Genomic DNA, 15,778 nt, shown 5'->3' with positions numbered 1-15,778 from the left:
AGCTGAGGTGGGTTTCCACCACTGCCCCCCAGATTCTGGCCCAGATGGATGGCAAATCCTCCCACCACAGAGAAGAAAAACAAGGCTCAGAACAGTTAAGTGACTTTCCCAGGGTCACACAGCTGGCCCGGGGCCGAAGCAGGACTCACCAGCCCCACTGCCTTTCCAGGATGTCTTTCACTACAGCCCCTTCCACCAAGGGATCTGATCTGGCTGGCTCTGAGCTCCAGAGCGGCTTCTAGGGAGGGAGCTAGGACAGCGTGACCGGAAACGCTGCTGGCCCTTATGGAGACCCGCAGAGCCTCACTCATGCTTAGAGCGGCCTGGGACGTGGATTTTCTCGGCAGTCAGTGCCAGGAGGTGTGGACAGAGGACCCCAGAGTGACCCTGGGATGGACTCACTTCAGAAATGTTTGGAGTGGCCCCCTTGTCAGAGGATGGGTTTGGGATTTGCAGACAGCAAATGTGCTCGCAGTGGCCAGCTGCTTAAGCTCTGGCCCAGGGTCAGACTGGACACCTGCCTCCAGCGTCCCGGAACAGCTTCCAGGACAAGTCACGTCCTCACCTGCCATGAGAGCTTTAAGTCACAGCCCTACTTCCGTGGCAGCCTCCTTCTCTTAGAACCTGGGAAGACTTAGGGTCCTATGTGACCCTCCAACGCTTGGTCCTGAAAATGCTGCTTTGCTATCTTGCTCCCTGAAGACACTGGCTCTTGGGACCCATTTGCCAGGCTGCAAAGAAGCAGAAACCGTCCACCCAGTCGAGGCCCCCGTTGGTTGGCCACAGGCGTGTGACACCACAAGAGGGTCCCCCAGCCTGGCTGAGACTCTAACTGCATCCTCAGCAGGGGGCCTGAGCCAGATTCCCCTGGCTGATCCTGTCTGGTAGTCCTGACCCACAGAAATGGTATGAATTCATCCAGGTTTGCTGTCTTTCTAAGCCACCAAGTTTTCATAAAATCTTGTTTTTAAAGATTCATGTATTTATTGGATAGAGACACAGGGAGAGAAGGATCACAAGCAGGGGGAGAGAAAGAGGTAGAACAGGCTTCCTGCAGAAAGGGGATCCCAGGACCCTGGGATCATGGCCTGAGCTGAGGGGAGGCGCCCTGGGGCGGACACCCCGGGGCCCCTGGTTGCAGTCTGTTGGGCAGCGGCCCAGAACCGACACACTCTCTTCAGAGGGGTCTCCCTGGCGCCGGATGGGCGGTCCCCAGGGCCCGGCCCGAGATGCTGGCTGGGTACAGAAACACCAGTGTCGCAGAGGAGCGGGGCTGCTCCTGGGTCCGAGGGAGGTTTGCCCGGAGCTCGCTCTCTGGGGAGCTTGTCGCCGGCCGCCTCCCCACGGAGCCCAGGCTGGGTCAGGCTGGAGGCTCCGACTCCGGGTCCGCGCGCCCGCCCCGGGGTCTGTCGCCCCCTCCCCGGGGCAGAGCCGGCGGCGACCGGGGGCCGCGGGGCCTCGAGGCTGCGCTTCCTTCCGCGGCGGCGCGCAGCTGCGACCGAGGACGCGTCACCGGTGCGGGGGCGGGCGCGGGGCTGCCAGACCTGGCAGCGGGCCTGGGCGCGGGGGCGGGCGCGGGGGGCGCTTCCCTGTCCCCCGCCCGCGCCCCCCGCCGCGGCACCGACGTCTGGCCCGGAGCCCCGTGGGCGTGCGGAGGACCCCCGCGTCCCGGGGCCGCGCCGAGCCGGGCTCCAGCCTCGCTGCACGGAGCTCCCGCGCCCCCGCGGCCTCTCGTGAGCCCCGTTTTCCAGAGGGGAGCGGCTCCGGGACGCAAAGCCGGAGCCAGAAGCCGCAGCGCTGGGCCGGGGGCCCCGGGGCTCTTGTCCGCCGCCGCTTTGGGCGGGTCCGAGTCCGGCTCTGGCTGCGCTCACCGCCTCCCTCCCTCTCCGCGGCCGGGCCAAGCGTGTGCCGACGGCCGGCTGCTGACCTGTGCGAACACCAGGGGTGCGAACACGAGAGCAGAGAACCCTTCTCGGGCCCTGCGTCCGCCTGGGCTCCGGGGGTGGCCTCCTGTGGCCAGTCAGTGTCACTGAGTGCTCAGTTTGGACCAAGCTGGATGGGGACCCCTGGAACATGGCAGGCGTGAGGTGAGGGGTGGGACCTTGTGGGGTCCGATGCTTCCTGATGCAGAGAGGGGCTGGGGCCTGGCCCCCTGGAGGGCAGACTTCACACCGATTCATCCAGTGCTTGCTGAGGAGCCAGCACAGCTCATGCCCAGTACCCATGTGCAAGAGGGGGCTGGTTCCCCCTCGGAGGGGACCTGAGGTCAGCCGTGCTGGTGCCCTAGAGGCGGCCCCTCCTGCAGCCCGCCGGCGAAGTGGGAATTCGCTCTTCCCTGTCCCTGGCCTCTTCTAGGTGTCCCCAGACTGTCCCAGCTACAAGAACCTGAAAAGCTCCTTCTGCTGAGTTCCCAGCTGCGTGGCGGGGCCTGGCGCCCACACGGTCCTTGGGCACCTGTCAGGGCCTCACTGGGGACCGGCTCCACAGAGTCACTGGCCAGTGCTTCATGGTGACACCTGAAGTGGGAGCACCCAAGAGGCAACAGCATTAGGACAGCAGAGCTCACAGCTGGCCCTGAGCCCCAATCCGCTCATGCGGGAGCTGGGGGTGCACTGGGGCCTAGGAACAGTGGAAGGAAAGAGGACAGTGCTTGACGGGAGAGAAGCCCCTAGAAGGCTGACCAGGGAACCCAGGCCCCATCCTCGGGTCCTCCACCTGGGAGCACAGCAGCCATGGATTAAATGTTGGCTGTGTGCCAACACTGAGAGCAGAGGGGGTCGGCAGGAGCAACCCCTGACACGCACGGGCTGGCCCGATGACGTGCTCGTGTGGCTGAACCAGGTCCGGAGCTGCAGGAGCTCCTTCCAGCCCCACCGCTCTGACGGCTGCCCTGCCTCCGAGCCTTGGCCTCCTCTCGCGCCTGCTGCGGGGAGCATCTGGGCCATGGCACACAGATACTAGGGGATACTAGGGGTCAATGCGGGCTTGTCCTCCCCCCCCCTTTTTTTTTAGAATTTATTTATTTATTTGACAGAGACAGATCACAAGTAGACAGAGAGGCAGGCAGAGAGGGGGAAGCAGGCTCCCTGCTGAGCAGAGAGCCCGACGCGGGGCTCGATCCCAGGACTCTGGGATCATGACCTGAGCTGAAGGCAGAGGCTCAACCCACTGAGCCACCCAGGTGCCCCTTGTCCTCCCCTCTTGTGTGGTAACAAGGCCCCAGTTTTCAGCAGGGCATGCGGTTGTCCTGATAGACTACGTTTCTCTTTCTGCCAGCTGTGCCTCTGTGACTACATGTTAGGTAATAATGTGAGCATGTGTGGTTTGTGTCTCAGGCCATGCTTCTCTCTCCTCTTTCCTTCCTGTGGCTTGGATTGAGATGTAATGGCTGGAAGTCAGCAACCCTCTTGCACCACAGATGAACATGGAAGTAGAAACCGTACAGCATGGATCAAGAAGATAGGAGGGCCCAGGTCCTGGACACAGTTCTGAAATGACCACCTGTGAATTCCTTGAAGGCAAGAAGGTTATAAACTTTAACTATCCTTACAACAGGGTCTAAAACACTTAGCACTTGCATCACTAAGTTGCTGGAAATGTCTGCCATCATTGCTATGGGTGTTGCTGTAGACAAAAACCTCAGAAGGGACATCGGGCTCAGCCTTGGTGACCCAGGAAGGTGTCCCTGAAGAGGTGGCATGCAGGTGGACATGTGATGAGTGGGAACAAGGAGAGTCGCTTCTGGGGCAGGCAGTGATTCACAGAGCCCCTAGCTGGGAGTCATGCCTCCTGTGTGGGACCATCAGAGGCTCCCTATTGGCCCCTGAATTCTCTCTGAATTCCTTGCTTGGTGGTCAGAGCCTGCCTCAGGCGGACCTATCCTGTCTTCAGGACTGTCCCAGCCGACTCTCTCTGGTCTTCCTCTGCTTCTGGGTCTCGGACCTCATTATTGAGCGTAAACATTTTTCTTCTTCTAACAAAGGCAATTTGTGGTCTTTGTAGAAAAAATTAGAAAACCTAAGTAAGCAAAAATAATTTAACAGAACACCAGCCTGTCCACTGGCATGGCAGCCATGGGAACACCTTGGTGCATTCCTGCCCAGAGTTATCCTGAATGTTCACACACTTACTTTGTAACAGAGGAAAACCAGCATCACCGTGTGTGCGGGGCCGGGGGCTTAGGGGGAGGAATGTGTGGCCCATGGGCTTCGTGCTCTCCGCGGAGGCACTGTGGTTCCCGCACTGCAGGGGCTTCCGCAAGCCACTTGAGGATGAGGCGTGTGGGGGCGAACAGGGCTTTTAGCTGAGGGAAGGGGAGAAGCAGGGAGAGGCCCTGGGGACTCCCCAAGAAGAAGGGGAGGGGAGGTTTGGCTCACCCTAGAGGCAGGCAGGACACCGCTTTTCTCAGCTTTGGGAACTGCGGGGTCTTCGCACATCAGCATCGCTGTGATGGCCTGAAAGGGTCTCTCCTCCTCCTCCCTCACAGGATTCCCCCTTACCCCATTTCCTCCGAAATGATTTGTCCTCACGAGCGACCCTTCAGCAAACACGCTGAGCGAGTCCCTGCCTACGTCCTCCCGCAGATGTTTCCACATGACCTTGTGGCCTGTGGCCCAGCAGTGGCCGTCTGGATCACCCTCCCTCCCCTCCTGGGGCGCCAACATGCTTGCACACGTGTAACACACGTGTAACGTGACCAGTGGATCCTCCCAGAGCGTCCGTGCCCGATGCTATGTTAGGCGCAGGCGGAAGAGAATCTGTGGCCCCAGCCCACGTGTGGCGAGCGACTAAAACCACGATCCACTCTCCTTCAGCTCCAGTGGCGTCCTTCCCGGTGGGTGGCAGCAGCCGCCTGTCCTGTGCCTGACTCACTGCACCCCCAGGGCTCTCCTGGAGACTTGAGCGTCCGAGAGAGGGTCTCCATCACACATGGACTGCCCCTGCTGTGCGGCTGGGGCCAAAGGCGGACGGTCGCCCTGGACACTCACGCCCCAGTCCTGGCCCGGAGGAAGAAGCAGGTGTACCCCATGCCGATGAGTCAGCCTACAGGGCGAGCAGGGAGCGCAGGCTCCTCAGAAGGCCGTTACCAGGAGAATGGGGCCACGGATCATGGAAAATCAACACAGTGGGGCTCAGGTGCAGTTAGAGAACGCAGAGACCCTTAGGCCGGGTAGAGAAGGTGGACATGAGGCGTCGTTCATGTGCTGCGTTGAGGTGCAGTTCAGGGACAGCAAGAGTGCCGGCAGTGGGACGACGCGGCTCGCGCTGCGCGGGGACACACGCATGTCTGCACACACGGACTGAGTGGGGCTCTTCTCAAGTGCCTCGCACCTGTGTGTGTACTTGCACCGGCATCTAAGGGACAAGGTGTCTCTCCCTGGAGAAACCCCCCCAATGTCCCTCCACCAGGTTCCCGGGCCCGCAGAGCCTGGGCAGGAATCTGTACCCCAACTCTCCCCTGGGAGCCCGGGGGGGGGAGAAGTCTGCAGAGGGGACCTTCCTGGAGAGTTTGTCTCCAGGGTACCTTCCCACCAACACCCTGTGACCACTCCCGGAGACCTGGGGCCCTGTGTGGGGGCGTCCTGGCCAGTCCTGGGTTCAGGGTGGTTCCCGCAAGGAGCCTGCCTCACAGCTCACCCTGACAGCTGGCCCTTCATGGCTCCGTGTGCAGGTGGCCGTGTCAGTACTGGGGTGTACTTGCCACAGCATTAGGACCCCTAGTTTGTGGGGTGTTCACCTTCTGTTCCAGCAGAGGCGCTGATGTGGCAATGCAGCCTTGGCTCTGCCCCACGTCCCCACGCTGTGTATACCTGGGGTCACCACTGCTACCTCCTTGCTCCCCAGTCTCCCCGTCTGCAGGACGAGTGCCCAGAGCTTGCAGGTCCCGGGGTGAAGGAGCGTGCGTCCATCTCACCAGCCCCCACGGCGCCTCCAGGCGTACATGGCTATTCCGTTGGCCCCGCGGCTTAGAGGGGAACTTGTCACAGCGCCCTGTCCTGCAGAAAAGCCGGGCCGTGGGGTGGGTCTCGCCAGAGCCCACAGGCTGCCAAAGTGAGAAGAGGGTGGCCCTCAGGGGCAGCAGGAAGGTTCGAGTACGGAGCAGGTAACCACCGTGTGTGTCAGCTGGGGTGGGGGCCACGAGCATCGAGGGCCCTGGCTGGTGGTCAAGGAGCCAGGCCAGGAGGACGCAGGTGGGGCGGGGTCAGGGGTCAGGGACAGGGTCAGTGTGCTGTTCAGGGGAGTGAAGGCCAGATTCGCCCATTCTGGCTTTGTAGATGGTGTTGAGTTTCTCCTTCTACGCTCCTTCCAGTCCCAGCGCTACCTGAGAGGGGGGACAGATGAGCAGCTCAGGCCAAGGGAGGAGAGCCCTCAGGCAGCCATGGAAACAGCACGGCCAGACTCTGGGGTTCCTTGGGACAGAGGCTGAGTTGTGTCCCCCGAAAGACATGGTCAAGCCCTGAAGTCTGGCACCTGTGACTGGGACCGTCTTTGGAAACAGGGTTTGCAGATGAGATGAAGGTCAGATGAGGTCGTTAGGGTGACTGGTGTCCTTAGGGGACAAGGAGAGCGCCCTGCCATGGCTGGGACGGTGCCCCCAAGGCCCAGGGTCCTCACTGACAACTTCCAGAGGAGCCTCGCCTCCTGACCTGGACTTGGGACTTTGGGCCTCCAGGACTGAGAGGGAATATGTCTCTGCCATTTAAGGCCCCCGTGCTGTAGCCTCAGGACACCCCTGCATCCCTATCCGCCCCCACGTAGCCGCGCTGCCCAGGGGCCGATGAGCTGGAGGACCGGGGAGCTACCCAGACCCGAGACGGTACAGCGTCCGAGTCCAAAGTGCGGCCCTGAACCGGGAAGTTCCCACAAACGCGCCTGGGATTGTGGTCCTGTCGGCTCCAGGGGCGGCCGCGGGCCGGGTCCGCACTCCTGGGGCGCAGCGCTTGGGAAGGGGCGCAGCGCTTGGGAAGGGGCGCAGCGCTTGGGAAGGGGCGCGTCTTCACGCCACGTGCCGCGACCGGACGGCGACTTCCACTCGAAGGGCGCGGCCGCGGGGGCTGCGCGGTGGAGGGCCGCGGCGGTGCGGGCGGCGGAGGCGCCGGAGACCCGCCCCAGGGAAGAAAGCGGGGCCGGGAGCTGCGGCGGGAGGGCGACCCCGCCGTGCCGCGCCCCGCCAGAGCGCGCGGGAGCCGGGCGCGGGCGGCGGCGCCGGCGGGGCTGTCCCTGCGCCCGCACCGCCGCGCGCTCTAACCGCGGGGTGCCGACCGCGAACCGCGGGGTGCAGACCGCGAACCGCGGGGGGCCGCCGCCCTCCGACGCCCCCTAGCGGAGCAGAGGGGCCCAGCGCCGCGCTCCGCGCTTCTCCCGCTCCCGGGCCCGGGGTCCGCCAGCCCCGCCGCCGGCCGCCGCCACGTCGGGCTCCGGGACCCTCCGTCCCCCGGGGCAGCGAGGCTGGGTCTCGGCCCGCCAGGCCGCGGCCCCCCACCCCCAGCACACGGCCCGCTGCCCAGGAGCGCAGGGGAGCCCCGGGGGCCAGCAGGGCCAGCGCCCGCGCGGCACCGAGTGGGGAGTGGCCCAGGCCGGCCTCTTCCTGACCCGCGCCCCGCTCGCGCCCGACAGGCTCGAAGCCCTCGAGCGTCTCCTTTCCGGGACTCCCCGTGCGCTCGTGCCCGCGGTCGCAGGCGCTGCTGTGACAGTGACCGCGCGCGGCTTGGCTCGGAACCACACGGACCCGTTATCTGGCAGCTCCGGTGGTCAGGGGCCCTCAAGTCAAGGGGTCACCAGGGATGCGTTCCTTCTGGAGGTTCCGGGGGAGAATCTGTTTCCTGCCTTTTGTAGCTTCTTGGGGCGCAGCATCCTCGGCCCGCGGCCCCTTCCCCACCTTCACGACCGGCGGCATCTTCGCGTGTCACGGACACGAGAAGACACGCATGTCTGACCCCTACCTCCTTCTTACAGAAAACCCGTGATAACACGGGGGCTCCCCAGGTAACCCGGGATCACCTCTCACCTCAAAGTCAATCATGGCTGCAAAGTCCCTGTTGTCAGACAAGGTGTTAAATCCCTGAGACAAAGGAGGCACGTCTTGAGGCCACCGTTCTGCCAGCCGCAGAGAGCAGGGGACATAGAGGCTGGGACTGGGCTGCTCTGCGGGAGTAGGGTCCGAAGCACCCCAAGACCCAGGATGGATGCCGACAGCAAGGATGCTGTGGGTTTCTGAGTAGGGGCAGAAAGTGGGTGGAAGGGGTGGGGCCTCTCAGACCAGACTCTCCCACACCAGCCTCTGCCTCTAAGACTTGCTGACTTTCTTTCCAGAAGGGGGGGGGGCAGTGCGTGTGGGGAGCCCCTGCAGGGGACATCGTCCTGGCCGTCCTGGCTGGGGCCAGCTGGGTGCCCCGACTCCTTCCAGGCCCCGGGCAGTGCTGTCGGCTTGCCCCTGCGGGCGGAGAGGCTGTGGCTGGAGTCCAGGCGAGCTCCGTGTGCCTGTGCCTCCCGGGCCAGCATTCCAGAAAGCCCCAGAAAAGGGGGATAGCCTGCTAGCGCCCTGCTCCAAATCCTGTGCTGTGGTTTGGTTAGGGTCTGAACAAGCCGTGACTGCCAGGGACACCAGCTGGGCGCCAACGACTCAGGGAGGCCTTGGAGGACGGGCGGAAGCGTGGTCCGGGACAGGAGCTCTACCTGCCCGGGGCACAGCTCTGCTGCTCCACAAGGGCATGGCATGGGCAACAGCCCCTTCAGGCAGACGCTGTTAGTCTTGCCATTTCAGAGGTAAAGAGATGGAAGCAGAGAGCAGGTAACTGTTACCCCAATTCTTGAGGCCACCCCAGGAGAACCAGGCAACAGGCAGGGAGAGAGTTTCCCAGGTAGGATGTCCTGGTTTAATTGGACTTTCTCCTCATTCTGTGTGAGGTTGAGCGTTTTACTCAAATGTTGAAGGGATTTTTTTTTTTTTTTTTGGTCATCTCTGGTTCATGTCCTTTGTGCATTTTTCTGTTGGACTGCTTCCTTTGTTTTGTTTAAGATTTTATTTATTTATTCGAGAGAGAGAAAGTGCGCACAAGTAGGCGGAGAAGCAAGCAGAGGCAGGGGGAAGCAGGCCCCCCACCAAGCAGGGCGCCCGATGCGGGACTCCATCCCGGGACCCCAGGATCATGATCTCAGCTGAAGGCAGACGCTTAATGACTGAGCCCCCCAGGCGCCCCTAAATAAAATCTTAAAAAAAAAAGTGATCCTAAGAGTTCCTTCTATACTAGCATTTGGTCTGCTGTAGCATTACTACAAACATTTTTCCTAGTTTGTCACCAATCTTTTATATTCCTCGATGGTGTTTGGTCATGTACTATTTTGTTCTGTGTAGGAAAATCTATTGATGTTTTTTCTAATGCCTTCTAGACAGTCAGCCTGTGTGTTCCAGTGCTTCCAGTCATTTCCATTAACAAACCAGTGTTTATAGAACGTGAGGTAGAAATTCCAAGCTGATCTTTCCTCAGATGGCTACACTGTTGGCTTAATACAATGTATTAGAGCCCACGGATATGAAGGGCTCCACTAGGACGTGTTGGGTCTGTTTTCTGTTCTCTTCCCTCACTTTTGGACATTTGGTGGATAAAAAGCAGCCCCAGTTTTCTGACTGAGATACTGCCACGTGATGAAGTAGGTAGCCAAAGCTGCTAGCAGTCCACCGACCAGTGTTTCCCGGACATACACTTTGTGATGGACCTAGATAGGCAATTATGTTGAGAAAAATATTACTGCCTTTAGGAGTCTTGCCAGTAAGTGGAGGTGAAGTCACAGTAACAGGAGTTTGAAGGAATGTGTGGTAAAGCAAGGAAGACTGCCTGGAGGCAGGGGCATGGAAGTGAGGCTGGGCAGATGAGGTAAGTTGGAGTGGAGTCCTGAGGGCCCCTCCGGCTTCCACTCTGGCTGGATAGAGGGGTGCCTGATGGGGAGGAGCCGGAAATCGGCATCTTGGCCACAGGAGGCGGGGTCACTGTCTGCCTCCAGTGCTCAAGGTAGCCTTGACCCTGGTCACCTCCAAGGCTTGCTTCCAGCCTCCTGGCTGCTTGGGGGCAGCTGCCGTCCAGTTGGAACTGCTCTTATCAGCTGCCAGCTTGCTTGCCTGCAGGGAAAGGCCCCCTCCCCCACCCCCTCTCCTGGAGTCTGGAGTCTGACCCTGGTGCTCTTGGGCTCTGTGAGAAGGTGACCAATAGGAAGCTTGGGGGCTCCTGTCCCCAAGCCTCCCCAGGCTGCCAAAGCCTCTCCCCCTGAGCAGACCCCGCCCCGCCTCCTCGGAACCCCTCCTCACCATGGCCTCAACCTTGGCCTGTTCTACTTGAACAAACACTGACACCCTTTCTCACAGCTCAAGCCACATCCCCAGGATGGCCCTAGACCCTCTTAAGGTGCTTGAAACAACCCAGGACGCTCACTTCTGGGAATACCTGTGGTCAGGGCCCCTGTCCCAGCCCCCGTGGGGGTGGTGAGTGCCCGGGAGCAAACCCTTGTGGTCTCACAGGGACCAAACACCTCCTCCTGCCCCGTTTTTATTTCTTATTTTTGAGATTTTATTTGTTCATTTGAGAGAGACAGAGAAAGTGCAAGCGAGAGCAAGCAGGGGGAGGGGCGGAGGGAGAGGGAGGAAGCAGGCTCCCTACTGAGCAGGGAGTCCAATGTGGGGCTCCATCCCAGGACCCTGGGATCATGACCCGAGCCGAAGGCAGTCGCTTAACAGACTGAGCCACCCAGGTGCTCCCTGCCCCTGTTTTTAAATGTGGTCATTTTTAATCACCTATTTTAGTCCCGCACTTAACCTAAAACACGGATCATCTACCAGCGTTAGGCCAGCAAGTAGGGGGTGCATCCGAATCTCACTGTTTCCGTTTCCATGTTCTCTGGTTTCTAGCACTGTCGTAAGAAATGAAACTGTTAGAACAGCTTGTTTCTTTACCAAAGCAGATACCAGTTGGAGCTCTTAGATCAGAGAATATTCAAACCGAAGAAATGTCATTCTTTTTTCCCTCTGGGCCTTTTGAGAAACTGTAGCTAAATTACAAGGGATTCAAGGTTCCTGGTTAGCAGCTTCTCTGCGTTACTGTCTTGAGAAGCAAGCAGGGTTTCCCTAACACTGTGTGGAAGTGGGAGTGTGGGCCGGGGCACGTACATGAGACGTGGGATCCTTGAGCAAAGCTCAGAGTTTCCTTGCCCCGTTCGCCCTGCTTTTTGCCAACTATGATGGCAAATGTGTTTTGGGGGCCTTTCCTGCATTTTGTAAATTCCCGCTTCCCTGACTGCCGAGCCCGGCTCACCCCTCCCGGCCTCTCTGCTCACCGCCATCACTGCCCAAACCCGGGTATGGCTCGGCGCCCCCCACCCCCGCCACCACCGCCCTGTTCTTACCCCGGGCGATAGTTGTCACTGAGTCAGACCTACCCACCCGCACACTTTACCTCGGGTCTGGCTGTGTTTATCTTTGGAAATGTGCTTGGCGGGCTCTGCCATCTGCCTCTGTTTCTCAGGATTTAATCCAGCTGTTTTCATTTCAAGTGGGGCTGGAGGCAGGAAATGCAGCCCACGCACATTCCCATTTCTTGACCCCCCCCCCCGTTCAGTAACGAAGCCGGGACACCCTACCCCCCCCACAGGACAATTCGGGAGCCCCCGGGGCCGCTCACAGTCCTCGCTTGGAAAGGAAGAGGGAGGCCAGCAGGTGCGTCCATCAGCTCAGTCCGGACATATTCCGGAGAGGCACATGTTCAGAAGAATTACTGCAGACAAAGGGTCAAATCTGGCCCCAGTGTCCTGGGAACTAAATGAAAAGAAACAAAATGTTCTCCAGAGCCAGCAGACGGGGGTGGGGCAAAGGTTCTCTCCTGGGAGGTCTGTCGGGCGTCCGGCTCTTTGCTCTTGGCAAGGGAAGCCCATCGTCATCACCCCGCACCCGGCTCCTGACCTTCTGGACCCAGGTTGCTCCTCCTTCTTCTGGCTGCAGCCAGAGCCTTGAGAGCCCACACAGAGAGCCTCTGCCTCTCCCCCAAACCCCCACCTCCTCCGGAGTGCTTGCTGGCTCTCAGGGCCCCTCCAGGCAGTGACATTCTGGTGCCCCCAACACATCTGTCCCCACTGAGCGTGAGTCCCCGGTGGTGGATGTTCTCAGGGTCACTGGGGCTGCTGGGTCCCAGGTCACCGGCACTCACTGGGTGGACACTCAGGTGTGGTGCGGCGCCCGCTGAGGCACAGACACGCCCGCAGGCCTCTCAGGTCCTGGGACTTCTCACAGCTGAGGGCATGGAGCAGCACGGATGGACCTTGAGCTGGGCGGCCTGGGCAGGACAGCTTCGTCCGCTCCTCCCAGCTGGTAGGCTGCTTCCTCCCCTGCCCTCCACACACCCCATACCTGGCCTCTGTCCCTCCGAGTCTGCAGACTTGGCTTTGACTGGACGAGGGCGGGGTGGGTCTCCACATCTACCCAGGTGTGTCCTTGCCACAACACTGGGACGGTTCTGGTGGGGACACGGGCTCCTCCCTGGCGGGGAGCAGTTAATGGCCTGTGTGAGACCCATCCTGCCTTCGGCCCCCGCTGCTCCTTCCCCACATTCAGAGAGGCAGGGTGCGGGGCCTTTCCCCCTTCCTGGGAGGCCGCCTGGGAGGGCGGCAGGCGGCTGTGGGTGGGGCCCGGGCCAGGAGTGCGGCGGGGACTCTCTGCCCCTCTGCCTAGGCCAGGGTGAGTAGGCTGGGGGTCAGTGGGGTACTGCCGCCCCAGGGGGCACTTCCCAGTGGGGAGGTGGCCAGTCAGCTCTTGAGCCCCTGGCCCCGGGGTTCAGCAGGGCACAGCTGGGAGCTGAGGAAAACAGACGGGCTTCTAGAAAGTGGGAGAGACTTGGTCAGCCGGATCCTCTGGAGACAGCAAACAGGCTTGTCTGCTGTAGTGTTCTTCCCAACACCCCATCTTTGAGTCAGGAGCCCCTCTGTGTTCTTAGGATGAGGACTGGCCCCTTCCTCCAGGGAGTCTTTCTGTCCCGGATGTCTGTCTGCCAGAGAGCAGGGGTCCCTGCCCTGCCCCCTGCTGTCTCTCCAGCAGGTGGAAAGTGTTTGTTGAATGAATGACTGAAGGAGCATCGAAGTGGCCCACAGGAAGGGCCTGTTTCTGGCAGGATGATGAGAGCGTTGTTTGATTGTCTCAGGAAGTGTGGGGTGTTTTGCCCTCATGGGGCAAAACCAGATCTTGTAACCACAATTCACAAACTAGAGTCAGAATATCCTGAGGGCGTTTCTTTGTCCAATACACAGATCTTTCCTGGACTTTATTTTGCCTTTGGAAGTGAGAAGATGCCCCAGGGCGGGAGCCCCTGAGGTCACCGGCTTGGATGGCTCAGCTCTGCCGCCAGCCCCTGCCCCAGCTCTGAGCCCTCCCCCCGCTCCAGCCCAGGATCCTGACTGGCTGGTCGCTGGGGCCACCCCCTAGAGCCGGGACCGCAGTCAACAATGACCCTGAACACCCACGGGCCTTGGGCTTCCTTTTGAATTCCGCTGGGCAACAAGTGTCTCGAAGGTAATTCTACATCTAGTGAAATCACGTTTTAAAGATCACTTATTGGGGCACCTGGGTGGCTCAGACGGTGAAGCCTCTGCTTTCGGCTCGGGTCATGATTTTTTTTTTTTGGCTCGGGTCAATCTTTTTTATTTCATTTATTTATTTATTTATTTTTAAAATTTTATTTATTTATTTGACAGAGAGAAATCAGAAGTAGATGAAGAGGCAGGCAGAGAGAGAGGAAGGGAAGCAGGCTCCCCGCTGAGCAGAGAGCCCGAGGCGAGACTCGATCCCAGGACCCCGAGAACATGACCTGAGCCGTAGGCAGCAGCTTAACCCACTGAGCCACCCAGGTGTCGTCGGGTCAATCTTTTTTAAAAAAGATTTTATTTATTTTCAGACAGAGAAAATGCCTACTTGTGATCTCTGTCTGAAAATAAATAAAAATAAATAAATAAATAAATAAATAAATAACTGTTTTATTTATTTATTTATTTATTTATTTGACAGACAGAGATCACAGACAGGCAGAGAGAGAGGAGGAAGCAGGCTCCCCGCTGAGCAGAGAGCCCGATGCGGGGCTCGATCCCAGGACCCTGGAATCATCACCAGAGCTGGGAAAGGGGGTGACAGCACCTGAGCAGCCTGCCTGGGCCCCAGTGTCTGCAGATGCTGCCCTCCAAGGGAAGGCTCCTCCTAGGCTGCCCCTGCAGGAGCCCAGCCGGCCTGCAGAGGGTGGACAGGGAAGGGGGGCAGGAGCGACCGCAGGGCCATCCACTGTCAGGGCTACGAGGGCTCCTGCCGAGGGGGCCTGGCCCTGAGCGCCTGGCCTGGACCCCGACTGTCTGCTGGCCTCAGGGCCTCACAGACAGCACTCGGGGGTCCTTGGCACATGCACGTGACTCTTCCCCTGTCCACAGTGTTGCCGTGCTGGGCACCGTGGCCCCCGGGCTGCGTCCAGGGACCAGCCCAGCCCCAGCAGGAGGCCCCTCGCCACTCTGCTCCTGTCCAGCTCAGGGGCTGGCTGTTCTGTCCCCAACACTTGTCCTCTCTCCCTTCCCCCTGGACTCCTGACCCTGCTGGGGGTCTGGCCCACAGGGGGTAGTCAGGGGGCATCTGAAGCCAATAGTGTGGGGGGGTCTCACCTACGCCCCACGAACGGAAGGCTCAGGGCTAGGTTGAGGCAGAATCAGAGGGGACCCCAGACCCCCTAGGTCACAGTTCAGAGAGTAGGTTTGCTTGACCCCTCGGTGGCTCCTTTTTTCTGTTTTAATTAATTCGATTTTCCATTTTAATGCACATGTTAATAATCTCAAACACTACAAAAAGTAGTAACGTTTATTTTTTAAAAAATATTTTTTATTTATTTGACAGACAGAGATCACAAGCAGGCAGAGAGGCAGGCAGAGAGAGGGGGAAGCAGGCTCCCTGCTGAGCAGAGAGCCCGATGCGGGGCTCGATCCCAGGACCCCGAGATCATGACCTGAGCCCCCCAGGCACCCCGAGTAGCAACATTTGTCTCTCTCTCCTCCACCTGGCTCTTCCTCTGAAAGCCAGTGACAAGACAACCAGGCCTCCTGCCCTGCCCTGGGCGAGGGTCTTGCTGGGGGGGGGGCAGCTCCTGGGTGATGACAGTGCCCCAGGGCAGGTGCAGAGGGGACATTCTGCTCAATCGCCTTCGTGTCCCCGAGCAGTGCCTCCCCGAAGGTGGGACTGGGGAGCGGTTCTCCGGGCCAGGGTCTGTGTCCACCTGCCTCCCCGAGCAAGGCCCTGGTCCTCCTCCACCTTCCCTGGGGCTGGGCCCTGACACAGCTCTTCTTCTGCCTCTGTCGCTGTGTGCTGGGCAGCCCTGCCCTCAGCCTGGACCTCTCGCTCTGCTGGAGTGTCCCCCTCACTCCCTGAGCTCTGAGAGGGAGAGAGGCCCCTCTCGGCCATGGCCCTCCAGGTCCGGTGTGAGCCACAGCTCTGGGACTGGTGACTGAGGCCCAGGAGAGTCCCACAGCCAGGGAGGAGGCTATGCCCCCACTGTGTCTCCTCCGAGGCTGCTGCCCCAGCCGGCTGTCCCTCACCCTGTGGGATCAGGACAGCTTGCTGCATGCCTGGAGAGAGTGCTCCCCATGGTATGCGCCCCCAGCCCCGTGGTGAAGCCATCCCACAGCTAGCCCGGTTCCCCACAGATCTTCCTGATTTCGAAAGTCCCCACGGCTCTGCCAGAGGACATTCCGATCCCTGATTGCTTTCAGTCCTCTC

At 60.2% G+C, this 15,778-nt stretch overlaps 2 protein-coding genes and 1 long non-coding RNA gene across 3 annotated transcripts in view; 1 reads left to right on the top strand and 2 right to left on the bottom strand.

Annotated features, from left to right (window-relative positions):
• Window positions 1-15,778, bottom strand: part of VPS9D1 (VPS9 domain containing 1) — a 227,980-nt gene that overhangs the window by 148,260 nt on the left and 63,942 nt on the right. The window lies entirely within an intron of this gene.
• The window catches only part of SPG7 (SPG7 matrix AAA peptidase subunit, paraplegin), an 81,626-nt gene that overhangs the window by 62,569 nt on the left and 3,279 nt on the right, over window positions 1-15,778 (top strand). The window lies entirely within an intron of this gene.
• LOC309853507 lies at window positions 1,932-12,461 on the bottom strand. Its single transcript, XR_014305766.1, has 5 exons — window positions 12,041-12,461; window positions 10,946-11,803; window positions 8,009-9,210; window positions 4,131-6,043; window positions 1,932-3,994 (listed from the first exon to the last, which is right to left on the bottom strand). It is a non-coding gene; the product is annotated as an uncharacterized lncRNA (long non-coding RNA).

This window comes from Mustela nivalis (assembly GCF_964662115.1).
Source record: "Mustela nivalis genome assembly, chromosome: 18".
Taxonomy (NCBI): domain Eukaryota; kingdom Metazoa; phylum Chordata; class Mammalia; order Carnivora; family Mustelidae; genus Mustela; species Mustela nivalis.
The sequence above is the reverse complement of the archived record's forward strand: the minus strand, read 5'-3'. Positions and strand labels throughout refer to the sequence as shown.